The sequence below is a fragment of the Scomber scombrus genome, chromosome 2, assembly GCF_963691925.1.
Source record: "Scomber scombrus chromosome 2, fScoSco1.1, whole genome shotgun sequence".
Lineage (NCBI taxonomy): Eukaryota > Metazoa > Chordata > Actinopteri > Scombriformes > Scombridae > Scomber > Scomber scombrus.
In genome coordinates, this window is record NC_084971.1 from 20,851,039 (window position 1) to 20,864,773 (window position 13,735).

A 13,735-nucleotide genomic window follows, 5' to 3' on the forward strand; every position below is an offset into this window, starting at 1 on the left:
TTTCCATTCTTGCACAGTACATATGTGGTTATTGATAATGGTGGCAGATGTACCACTCAAAAACAAAACAGATGGACAAAAGCAGGTTTCTCATGTCTGGTCACTTACGATCAGTTTTGCCAGCTTAAGTGACGCTAGCAGATTTTATCAGCTGTAGCCAACTAGCTAATTATCGCTAACTCCATGAGTTGATTGAAAACAATGTTCCTGGCTGACTAATTTTGAAAAAAGACTGAAGCTAAAGTTGCACATACCAGACAAAAAAATGTCACCCTCCAAGAAGCAGTAGATGATAACATGGAAATAAAGGATCAGTATTGTTCTTGTACTGTAGGGTAGAGTTAGTTAGCACTAATATTATAATGCAATAAGGAAATATGTAAGCTCAGACTGTTATTTGCTTTTTCAAACATAACCTTTAACTCCACAAAATAATGTAATGTTAGCTAATGGAAATAACACCATGCTAAGTGGTAAGCTGAGCATATTATACTTCCTTACATTTGTACTGTTGTGTTTTTGCTTTTGGGAAGATGATAAAGAAGAAACCACTCTCTAAGTTCAGGTTTAGCTCTTACTGTGGGCCTGTGCATTTGTTGTTTTTCTTTTTTCTTTTTGTGGCACAAATGGGCTTCCAGTTATTTAAAATAATAACAGAAAAGTGTAATGATTCAACTGTCTAGACATCCTTTATCTAACCCCGGCCATTTAAGACACACATTCAAGCACCTGGATGCTTCCAACTATTCTGTTCAATCCTTACATTTTCATTTAATTTATCCAGAGATGTCCCAAGGCAGCTATGGCCCTATTGATTGATCCTTAGGCTGCGACCTTTAAGTCAGACCTACAGCACTAATTAATCTTGGCAGAGTGATACATTCAGACTGAACCAACACGTAGCATAGGCAGCCCCTTGCTAGACTCCTAGCAGACAAGGGAGAGAGCGCTGAAGCTTTATGTACACATTCCAACAGCAAACATGTGAATGCAATACTCCCAGAGCTAAGAGCTTTAGGGAGAGGTTGAACTGATAATAAAGATTTAAATAAATGTCGAGTAGAACCTATGCTCTATCTTGGGATATAATATCTCTTGGAACAGTTGGCAGAGAAATTCATGAGACAAATATTTGCACCAAAAGATAAAAGTAAAGAGCCAGGGATTTGAGTCCCACACCTCGCTGAGCACTGCTGGATTTGTATTCATTTCCCAGCTGGATAAAAGCAGAATTTAGTGGACACATAGATTATTCATCTGTGACCCCAGCGCAACCACTTACAGCCCTATATCTCCACAACAGACCAGAATATAAAACTGACTAGAACTAGCCAGCTGATTGATGGTGAGTGTGAGATATTTATGAGGCAAATGCACCGTCCTAAAACATGACGGCACATCTACTTTAAACCAGCAGAACGTGTATTTTCCCTTTAACTGCTATTGATAAACACAGACTGGCTTGGAAGGCAAGCAGCTCTACTGCTCCTTTCAGACATGAAGAAGTCTGGATATGTTATTGGAATGAATTATTTTTGACGGCACAATTGGATTTTTTTTCTCCCTTTTAAAAAAAAAAAACTTATATAGAGGATTGGCAGGAAAATAGCATTCACCCAATTCAATTTTTGATGTGGGGATGATCTGGGGATTCTTAAGTGAGTGTGAGTGTTGGACTTAAAACATGGATGAATAACTGATGGCTGGAAAACAGCTGAAAATTAAATGAAAAGCTCTGAGACTGTCTTGCCCTCCCCCTCCTGCTCTCACTTGTTGTCCTCTCTGCTTCGACGGCAGAAAAGCATTTTAAGTGAGTAACCATAGAAATGATTATTGCAGTTGCTGTTGTGAAAAATTTGGCTCAAAACCTCAGGGAGAGTAGCAGAATGGCAGAGCAACGGAAAAAAAGATAAATAAACAGACATGCTTGAGAGAGAATAACATGGAGGTTTTATAAGGTCAAGAACACCATGAACAGCTAGTCTATCCTCTGCAAGAACTTTAAATTGTATTAATATTAATTTTGCCTTTAATTTTTTGGGGGGGTGGAGAATGTTCACTGTCCTTCCCTCAAGTATGTGTATTTACTTTACAAGATGCTACATAAAAGAAAAGTAAACAGGCGAAGATCATGTCAGGCCGTAGAAGGCTTGTCACTATTTTCCGTCGTCCAGGTGTCCTTGAGTCAGACACTTAACCTCAGCTGCTCCACTGGAGCCGCTCGGTACCCAACAGTTGAAGACTATGGCTGTATTGAGCTGCTCCCAGGCGTGAATGTGTACAAGGGTACCATGAATGTTAAGCAGGGCATATCTGGAAAAGAAAAAGCATGCTCATCCAACTTTCCCAAAGATAAATAAAAGTAAAGAAGAAAAACAAATCCAAAGCTCTATATTCTTTATATTTTCAGCTGCTGTGAGTCAAAGTTAGGCCTTATAAAACCAGTCAGAATAAAGAGGCACAGCTGACTTATGTGAGATAAAGAAAAAAGTTAAATCAGAGGATCTTGACTAAAGCTGTTCTAAAATTAGATTTGTGCAAATAGAAAGCAACACCATCTTTGTCTGGTGTTGGATTCCAAGGTAAAAGCTCAGATGGTGACCTTAAAATAATGCAGAGTGTCAGACATAAAGAAGTTTAGGTGGTGTGTACACTTAAATCAGTTTACTTGTCTATGGCTACAGCAAGTAGATTTATACAGCAAGGTGTCACCTGTGATCGAGTAATTCAGTAATATTCACCATGAAAGGACAATATGAGATTTTCATTTTAAATACATTTGTTTGAAAGCTGAGTGTCATGAAAAAATTGAAGGTGTCAATGTACACAAATATAGATTAAATTTTGTGACTATTTCATCAACTGTCATGGGACTGGGTTGTGTCTAATGTGGATGAAAACAACAGTGTGAGAGCAGTGAGAAACCAAAACGGGTCAAAGTTGGGGTCAGGCAGCTAAACAATGAACTCTCTATTAATCTCCATAAAGTCACGGGGAGCTGTAGAGTCACATGATAATTCTCTGAATGTTCATCACCATAAGCAATGCCACATTACAAATTGTCTTTTGATGCACTGTTATTATGAAAAATATTATTTCTAGTTTCTTTAAGGACCACCATTTCTACTAAACCCTAAAGCATTACTGGTTAAACTCACTAATGTGATAGTCAAGTGGCCACGGTCAGTTTAGACATGCCTGTCAGCAGGACAGAGAAGACCTGACAAGATTTAGCAGAAATACATAAAAAAAAGTTGAACAAATGACATTAGAAGAGCGTGGGTGGTCATGAATATTCAAGAAACCAACAGTTATGATGATGTAGAATCGCACTGGTAAATCGTCATGGGAGTTGTAGTTTTTGTGTACTGACAAATCAGTTTTTGTTCAACTTTATCAAAATCAGAGATCTCTCAATTTCTAATAGCTAACAGAGATCTGTAATGGATACTGATAGATATCACAGCTCCCTATAGTTACAGCATTTAGCTCCCCCTAAAACCAATAATAGTCACTTTTTCATTCTTGTTTGTCCTCTCTACTTCCAATCTTTATGCTAAACTAGGCTAATTGCCAATCTCTGCACTTGATGCACAGACATGAGAGTGGTATTGATCGTCTCATGTAAAGAAAGCATTAAATGTTAAAGAGCAGGTAACAAAGCAGGACCCACCTTAAACCCCTTATCGTGTCAGTTGATAATGTGCTTTAGTGGACCGTATAATCCCAAACAAAGTTATAATAAATCAAATTACCCCAAACCAAATTACCACACAGTGAGCCATTTGAGGTCACGGGGGTTTTTGAGGGTCTAGGATTGTGCCAGTTTCCCACTTTGTAGGTAATCCAGGTATGGCTGGGTTAGCTATATGTACGGAAAACCTACAGCTAGACAGGAAAGTTTTAATTATTTATATTTTTGGAGCTACAACCTGCCATATTACATTTTTTCTCCACAACACTCTACCACAGTCCAAAATGCTGTGTCTGTTACTGCACACTTATATTTCACCAGAAGGTTTTATAAGACTCCCTGTTGGGTTCAAGGCCAATGAAAGTGCTCCCATTCTCTTCCTTTTGCAGGCATCAAACCAGTGACCTTCAAATCACAGGAGATTTTCTCTCAACCTTTTTCCAAAGTGTTGTTATACAGGAGCTGTTTCCTCTTTGGATTTTTGTCTACCTATCAACCTGCCCATAGAGACCCCCTACTAAAACTATACTGGCTGTAAATTTGATAAAGGCACAACACAGAGAAAAGCCTAAATTGTGTTAAGTCTAACATTACTAGATCTATTGTGTTCACTCGGGGTATGATGGATAGGCAGTAGTGAGGAGATACTCCACCGCAGTCTGCTATAAGGTACTGAATGAGCTGCGGGAGGAGATGACTGCCGTCTGATGAGACACTAGGCTGTTAGGAAGCCATTATGCGGCAAGATGCAACATTCTTCAATCTTCCTCTTATCAAAAGCACAAACCTACCTCTGTGCTTCGAGGAACTCCATGGCTGCAATCAATATATCAATCAGGAGCTGTACCCGACTAGAGTTGGCTCTTACCAGTTATGATCCACTTCATCCTCACCATCCTTTTGGTGAAATAGAAGTTACAATATCTTTATCATCAGTGAGACTGTCTTTAGTGAGCCCAGGGGGGCTTGAAGAGGACAGTCGGTGAAAGGGGTCGGCCTCAGCTATAAATGTCCAACAATGTCAACAAGAAGTCGATCAATAAAACCATGAAAAGCTTTTCTACACAAGTTCCACGGGACCTTTTGAGGGTCGCATTCTTTCGTTTATCTCTTTAAAGTTTAAGGATTAAAGCATCTTATAATGTGCTTCATGTTCTACAGCATCTTTCATCATCAGGCAACGCCAGGAGCCGCTCATCATACATCCATCCTCTTGGCTGAAGAGAAACAAACCAGTGCATAAACTGAAATGTAAATAGACATTAAAGGATCAAATTCATCATGCATCCCTCTGTAGCATGTAGATGTGGTAAGATGTTACCACATCTCAGCTTCAGTGAAATGCACAACATGAATGAGTCGTTGTATGAAGCCAGGATCATGCCTTTGTGTTTTTGGCCAACTGGAGGAAAAGACGGATAAATGTTGGCATTAATAAAGATGATGGGATGGGGTAATGTTGGGGGCAGATTGTTCGTGAAATGATTCCGACACACACATGATAGGAACTGTAATGGTTCTGTCAAGGTCTAAGTCTGCTTTTTAGATTTCATATTCTTGTCAGTCCTGTTCCTATTTTTGCAAACACCATTTGTGGCTGACAACCGAACTAAAAGGAACCCGTGTTCATATCACAAAATATACCCCAGTACATCAAAACCCATCTCTCGTTGGGATTAGGCCACACTGCTGTCATTCCCACAGGGGGATTCCTGATGAGGAGCCACAGCACCAACTGGTAGGACATGATAACCCAGCATGTGAGCTCACCATTGCAGTCATTATAAGACCACCAGTGGAGATGCATGTAAACTTATTCTTTCTTTTCCCCAAATCCACACCTTTTTTTCTGCTGAGAAGCAAAATATAACACCATTTTCTGGTAAAACATGTTTTACAAAGGGTTTATAAGCTGTAATTATAACAACTGAACACATTCACTAATACTGTAGATCATTTATACAACGTTTATAAGGCAAGTTTAAGCATAGCCCCTTTCAATGTAGAAAATGTTTTACATAAGACATTAAAAGGAAACGAGACATGATGTTTAAGAGAATGCAAAAATACACACATAAAAAGGCCCACAAAATTAAGCTGATTAAACTAGAAAAGGAATATATGTTGGGATTCAAGGTTGGTAGAAAAAATACTGTCAGTTCACTATAGATAAGTTTGTCATCCCTCCCTCCCCTTTTACAAATTACTGCTTGTTGCTAAATGTAGTGTGTTGATTGGCCAGTGAGTATGACACAATAACGTATGGGAATCCTAAGAAGATTTCATGAGCGTTAGTTAAAGTTGAATGGTGATCGCAGCTCATCGCATGGACAGTGTGTAACTTCCTTCACTGATGTACACAGCTGTACGATCTGTGCTCACCTGCCGAAGTTTAAACAGAGGATTCCTTGTTGTGGGAAGAAATTTCCACCCACCTGCATCCAGACGAAGTAGCTTGACTCACTTCAAAAGGTCCAAGCACAACAATACCTTTGTCTGGTATTAATCCTCCTCAGTTGTCTCACTCCCTAATTAATAAAAGGTCACAGATTCACACTTTCTAATAAGCCAACAGCAGAAGATGTCTCCAATTATGAAGTACTACTTATGAGTTATAAGAGATCTGTAAAGCATATTAACTCATTTATTAACCGTTACTTTTTATTATTATTATTTATTATTAATCTTTATTAACTGTGCATTTTAAACATAAAGGCTTGTTTACTTGTCAAAGTGAGTGCTACTGAACCTGTTGTGTGATGTTTTATGAGAATCTGAAGGAGCTTTATAGAGTCTACATTTTTTTAAAAACCCTGATGATGTCATCAGGGTTATCTTCAGGAACGATTGAGACTTGGCAGAAACTTGCGATAGAAAACAAACTAGAGGCATTTGACAGACAACAGAAAGGGAAGCTCTAATAAAAGATTGTACGATTCAGTGTTTTGCTCCCCTGCTGCAGAAATGTTCATAATTCTTTTAAAAATCTGTCTCTTGCAAGGCTCCCAATTTCATAAAAATGCAACATTTAATTGCTAGAGTACTCCTATAGAAGTGCTTTGTTTGGGAGTGATAATGAAAAAACCATAAAACTCAAGCAAAAGAGTATTTGAAAACTAAAAACAAGGCTGCTCAACTCACGCTTGTCATTGAACAGATGTCAATAATATGAATTAATTCATCAACGCATCAATTATGCAACAATAGCAGCTCCCTCTCGATGTGAAACACAGTCTTGTGTCTTTCTGTCATCATAAGCCAGACAAATAAAACCTTTCCTCTGTCTGAAGATGAAACTAATCCAAATCAGACTTGGAAAAAAGAATGGGGCTGTGTTCCAAGATCCCTATACATCCCCTCCTCTGTCCTCATTCTTGCCCTCAATTCCCAAAGCAATCTCAAGTCAGTGGTTCTATTAAAACAATACTGCCTCATGCAAATTGCTACTGTCAAGCCCCTTGGTTTTATTTCTCGTCCTTACAGCTGCTCTCCGATGCTTTAATGGAGACTGTGCCAACCGGCCTTCACAGTATCAGGTAGGATCAATGGTATCAATTGAAACAGTCTCACAGTAGTCGTGTTTCCATTACAGTTGTTCGCAAAATATTAGCAATATTTCTGACAAAGTTCAATTGCTACTTGCTTGTGTTTCCATTGAACAGTGTTTTGCTAACTAGCCGTAATTCTTGTACATTCTCAACCCGCAAGACTTCACTTTGAGGAAGATGGCCGAAAGTGTTTTGCGTTTCCATGGTTTTGGGACAGTGATCTCAGCTGCCGCTACAGCTATTGCTGCACTTATTATGAATAGAAGGCTTAGGCAACGCATAATTATTCAAAGGCAAAGCCCTTATGTGTGGCAGCGGCCATGAATAAGGGATTTCTAGGAGAGGAAACCCCTCTCCCTCAATTCCCTTTCTATATCCTTATAGCATTCAGAATTTCTTTGTTGTTTACTATCTAAGATAGTTGTGATATTTTTATCCCTAATAACTGTTAATAACAATTCAGTCTCCTCCTCTGTCCACACATACCGCACCATCGTCCTCGAAATGAACTGGTCACGTGACCCCCTACGTCGTGCCAGTTGACGCCGGTGACGTGTTAATGCGAAAAAAGTGTTTCCATTACACTTTTGCGATACACTTTTATATCGACACGTCTGAAAAACCACCTCATGAGAGCTTTAAAATGTTTTAGCGATATTTGAGAGGATTTTCGAAATGTAGGTGTTTCCGTTACCAGTTTTTTATTGCGATATTTAGGTTTTGCGCATTTCTAGGGGTAATGGAAATACAACTAATGATTGCTGCCACTTTCCAGCTAAAAAAGAGCAATATGTGACATTGAATGGATGAACACTTCATTGAGAGCTGCTGCCAACACACCAGGTAATTACAAACTGGGGCAACAAATCTAATCTGCACCTGTGCAGCTTCCAGATCCCACATCTTTTTGGTACAGAAACATAATTGTCTTAATTGGCAGGTGGCAGCCTGTGATATTGTTGCTATTTCAATAACATTGTTAATGGCCCACCATACACAGCATGTTAGCTTCTACTCATCCCTGAACTCTGTTGAAATTTAGAAGAAAAAAAAGCTCTTACCTCCTAACACAGGATTTATCTTGTCTGTTTCATTAGCAACCGTTTAATTGAATGACTGATTTACATGCTGGGCACTTCGGCGCTGTTCAACTTCTCCTCACATACATTAGTCATAAGGTGTTGCAGTGTGTGCAAGGGCACTTGCAGAGTACCCTGTTGAGTTCATTAGGACTGCCGTCTGCTCCGAGGAATATTCTTGTGTCTTCAACTCAGACGATTGACTCGGCTGAAGTCTGCACTCTTCTGGTAATGAGGCCTTTGCTTGTAGGTCTTTAGTTGGGAGTCTCAGTCTACCATTCATGGATTTATAAATAGAGTTAACTCTTTCATCAGACAATTCATTTTCAGCTCAAGGACTACAGGTTATTTGACCAAATGGATGACATCAAGATGGAGGACATTTGTCATCAGTGGGGATTTGTTGGTAAAATCGAAGATTGAAAGCGGTAATGTGAAAAGTGCACTTGTCAAGATGTTACAAAATAAAAAGTAGTCTTGAAATGAACTGCACACACTCAATTCCCAACCAATTTAAAATATTTGGCATTTCACCACACATACACACACACATGCATCTTCGTTTTAAAGCTGACACTACACTACTTGGCGGTACAGTGTGTCCTCACTAAATTACACATTTTTAAAGCAGTTGGGCTTGATCATATTTCCTTTTGTCATCCATGTGATGGAAAAATAAAACATTCGTTATGTATTTTCTGCCATGCCTGTATGCTGCAGCCTATTTGTTTCAGACTGTTCTCACTATGGATTTACATATGCTTGTATGTATAACAAACAAATTGTTGGCCCGGTGGCTGTTTTTAAGTCATATCAAAAATATATAATACTGGCTTCTTACTTATGACTAACATTCATATCAACATCAACCAGTCCTAACCACAACTGGAAAATGCATTTTTCTTGTCACTTAACAATAAAGTGTTTGATAAGACAAATATGGATACCTCAACTCAGTTTGTTGTTCAAGGTAATTGAACCCTAATTTAATATTAATAATAGTGCTACAGTCTGTTATCAATTCATGGTATTTTCAAAAGTCACGAGATAAACTTTGCAATCATACAAACATGATGATGATGTGAAAGCTACCATGATAAAAACATGGGAAGCTTTCCAATCTCCAACATCCATCATATATGATGTGAAAGTGGTATATGGCTCAATTTCATTGTATGCATTCATGCTCTACAATACAAATTATATACCAATTTTCATAATATATTGGTTTTGCAGTTATTATAAATGAACTCAATGTACTTTTCCATTTTAAACTCACAGTAAGTGATACATGATGTGTGCCAAGGGAGTAAACCCGTGGCCTTGGAGTTACCACTGTCCATTTAACTTCATAAGAGAACAATATATATATGAATATGTTTATGTTCCCGGAGCTGTGTCACCATGATCCACAATTTGTTTTAATGTTTTGCAGCTGTGAGTACCCCCTCAATTCCCTCTGTGTATTGCATTGTTAGACAACAGTCTACATAAACAACACACTCTAATGTCTATCAAGTAGATTCAGTATGCACACTGACTTCATTCTGTTAATATTCCAATACAAACACAATACATATTCATGTCAAGGTTAGAATTAGATTATAGTATGTGTACTAATACTGTTCATCCAACACATTGGATTTTTTCAAATTTGTATATATCACATATTCATGTTTTGATAATCCTTGTACAACTTTTACAGTGTTTGACAGTGATTTGAAAACCCACGTGACAAATATATATCTAATAATTCACTATTTCTCTAAAATTAACCATATACACATGAACAAAAGTTTGTCTATAGTTGGTTTTATGTTGCTATGTCAATCCTGCTTTACGTATTTTGAGCCATCCAAACCAACGAAAAAACATCATTTGGGATGTTCAGTATGAGTTTGGTGACACAATAAGTGAGTTTTGTTTTGAACCTACAATTAATTTCTCTGAGGTTGCATAATGCTGAGAAAAAGCAGCTAAACACCACCAGAAGGCAAACGTTGGCCTCCTTTACATCTCGTGTACAAGTCCAATCAAAGCAGAATACAGCTTGGCAACTTCTGTAGGAGAACTTCTGAGCCTCTAAACAAATAAGCTGTATGTTCCACTGTCAGTCATTATGTTAATTCACTAATGCAGATTAAAAAGTAATTGTTAACAATGTGTACACAGAATAATCTGCCTTGGCTGACTGCTGTAGAGCAGATAAGAATAGGCTGTAGAGATGTCCAGTGTAGGGCATTATATGCTTCATTACACACTTTTGTTCCTAGTGCGTTAATTTAAAAAAAATTATGTGGGAACAAAACCAACTGTAACCTTATCTTCCCCTTTCATTTTCCTCCACTAGCTCTAATTTCACCTTGTGTACAGTAATGAAGTGTTAATTTAACCTATAGCTTTTGTGGGACTTGGTAGATTCATCTTAATTAGAGGCAAAGTTGAAACTCTGTCTTGAATATTCACACAGGCTGCATGTTTACAGCGTGAGATGCCTGTTGTAATTTTCCATTTCAGTTTCCAACTCTGACATATTTTTGCTAAACATGTGTGTACTTACCTGATACGTGTAATACATGTGGCAGTGAGGCTTGTTAAAGTGCACTAAATGAAGGACAGTAAAAACAGAAAAACAAATACGCAATAGTGAGGATGCAACTAATGATGCTAACTAATTTGCCAATATTTTTTAACTGGTTGTTTGGTCAATAAAATGACAAATTATTGAAAATGCACATCACAACTTCCCTGAGCCCTAGTTCAGGTCATCAAATTAACCTATTTCGTCCACCTGTTTTTTACATAATTGATGACATTGTGGGAAGATGCCAGCACTAATTAGTTAACAGCTCTCCTAGTGTCTTTTTCTGGGCCATGGCATTTTGTTCATCAATGTTGTTTGTTATCAATGTTTACCTCAAATTAGGCAGAACATGAGCAGGCCAGAATATCTCATTGTTGAAAAGATGATACTGTGTCACAAAAAGAAGTGAAAACTACAGCAGTTTTCTTCTCAGCAGCAGAACAAACCCTGGTGATAAAACTACACAAACATTATGAAGGAGTCATCACCAAGAAGGGCAACACTGCTGCAATTAAAACAGTGAGGGAGATGGCTTGGCAAATAAATGGAGACAAACTAAATGTTTAAGTTATACTAGCCTGCTTATTGTTTTATTTTTAGTTTTTAATAAATTAACCTTTCGATCATTAGATACCGTAAGGTTTAAAATTATGATGCAAGATGACTACAATGCATTTACAGTTAATTAGCCTAATTCAGTGAGGTGCCTTTCTGACCTAGTAACCTTTGGGCTATATTCATTCTTCACCGTTGCATCTAATCAGGGGCCATCTCAATAGCCAAAAAATGGCAACAAATGAAAATGAAATGTGAAACTGATTTGCTAAAATAGTTGTTAATCTGCACTGTATTAGCCACAAAAATGCAACTTCTACTGGTGGAGGAACTCACACCCCCAGAGGCACTAGCATTGAGCTACAACCAGGGGTGCCAATTAATAGAGGGAATAGATGGGGGACCTCATCTGACATCATTCCCTAAGGTGCACAGGTATCAGTATCTCAATGGTAAAAACCAACTGTAAGCCTCTATCTTTCAGTGAATGGAAACACTAGATGCCTGCAAGATCCCCCAATTCAAGATGCCTGACCCATGTGTGAATAGTCCTTTTTTTGTAAAAACACCATGTGTATTATGCATTTTTTTCTTTTGCTTTAACGGATGCAGTGTTTCACTATTTTCAGGGAGATGGCTCCAGCATGTCTAAGACCCTTGATAAGGAGACTGTTTCTGCAGCCACTGAAATGCCAAAGGTCCAACCAAATGTGAAATGTTTTGGATGTGTCTGCATTCTTCAAATTATGTAAAACCATACACCTTGCTGGAGGACCTGACTGGAATAGCAAATATTTGGGCAAAGAATGAATGTACTAACTATTCATATTGTCAACTACATTTTCAGCTACTCTTTGACCCATTTTATCTCTCACAGGCTGTCTGTTCAATTTACAAGCATCATCTGTTTATTGGCATTGAAAGTAAGAAACTGGACATTGATTACCAAAAGTTAAAAAATAATAAGCTGTAATTGGAGATAAAGAAACTGGAGAAAGATTTAAGTATACATTTAAACACAGCTGAGGGTTAATGGTTTGGACTTGATTGGACTTATGTTTCTTTTTTGTCTTCACAGCTTGAACATAATGAGTGAATTAATGAATAATTTCAAAATATCTTTGGCACTGTTTTTTCTTAAATTATAAATGCTAAGCTTTTAAACAAAAGGGTTCACTCTAAAGCAAAGCAGATCATGAATAAAATGGTGATCAACTGAAAACAGGTATTTTTGTAAAGGTCCTTGACAGTTCCATCTATGAGTTCCTGATGGTCTGGGTTGAATGTCTTCCCATTGCTCCTCCAGCCACATTCTGGGGAGTCTCTCACAGCGTAGGGGGCAATATTGTGCAAGACTGAACAGGCTATGGTGATATCACAAGCCCTGGAGTAACCCTGAGGCTTTTTAGGCACTGAAACCTAGATTTCAGATGGCCAAAAAACTAACTCAATTTGTGCCCTGGTTTCTGTGCGAGCATGCTTGACGGCCCTCTGTGCTTATGCTGCTGGTCCTGGGTAGGGTGCAAGCAAGTATAGCATACAGGGGTACCCTCTGTCCCGTCTCCAGTCAAAACTACATTAAACTCCCCTACGGATTAAATGTTGATTAACATAGATAAAGTAAACCTTAGTGGTAACCTTGCACAAACCTTTATGACGGTGATGATTCTCAAAAAAATATTGAATAATGGACAGCACAGAGGGTGACCTTCAATGATGTGGCATTTGCTTGGCAGAGCATTCATTTAAAACTGGGTTGATACAGTGGTGTCTTTAAAAAATGTAAAATCCAGTTCAGACTAATCTTAACATTTTTCTCACATTCATAATAACATAATATTTTGAACTTTTGGCTCTGACATGGCACTCTGGAACTACATGTTAGTGACATACTGTATTTGGTTGGTTATGAAACGAAATACTCTATTTTTCTTTTTTTAATTAATGGATTTATGCTGATAAGATAACGTGAAACACTATCTCTGTACAGTACAGTTGCTTTGTGTAAGGCTGACACTGAAATGGGTATTTCTGCCAGGGTAACAGTATTTAAATCTAAAGAAAATAGATAAATATATCAAAATTAATTTGATCTATTATAAAAGCTGTGCACATTTCACCCAAAGCCAATTATTATTATTTTGCCTGACAGTGTATGGACAGCTGTCTCCACTACGTACCAGTACATTTAGGCTATGGAAATATTCGTCTGCCAGATGGTCAAGATAGGGCCTGGATACACACGCTACAGCCTATTGTGCCTGTAATATTGGGG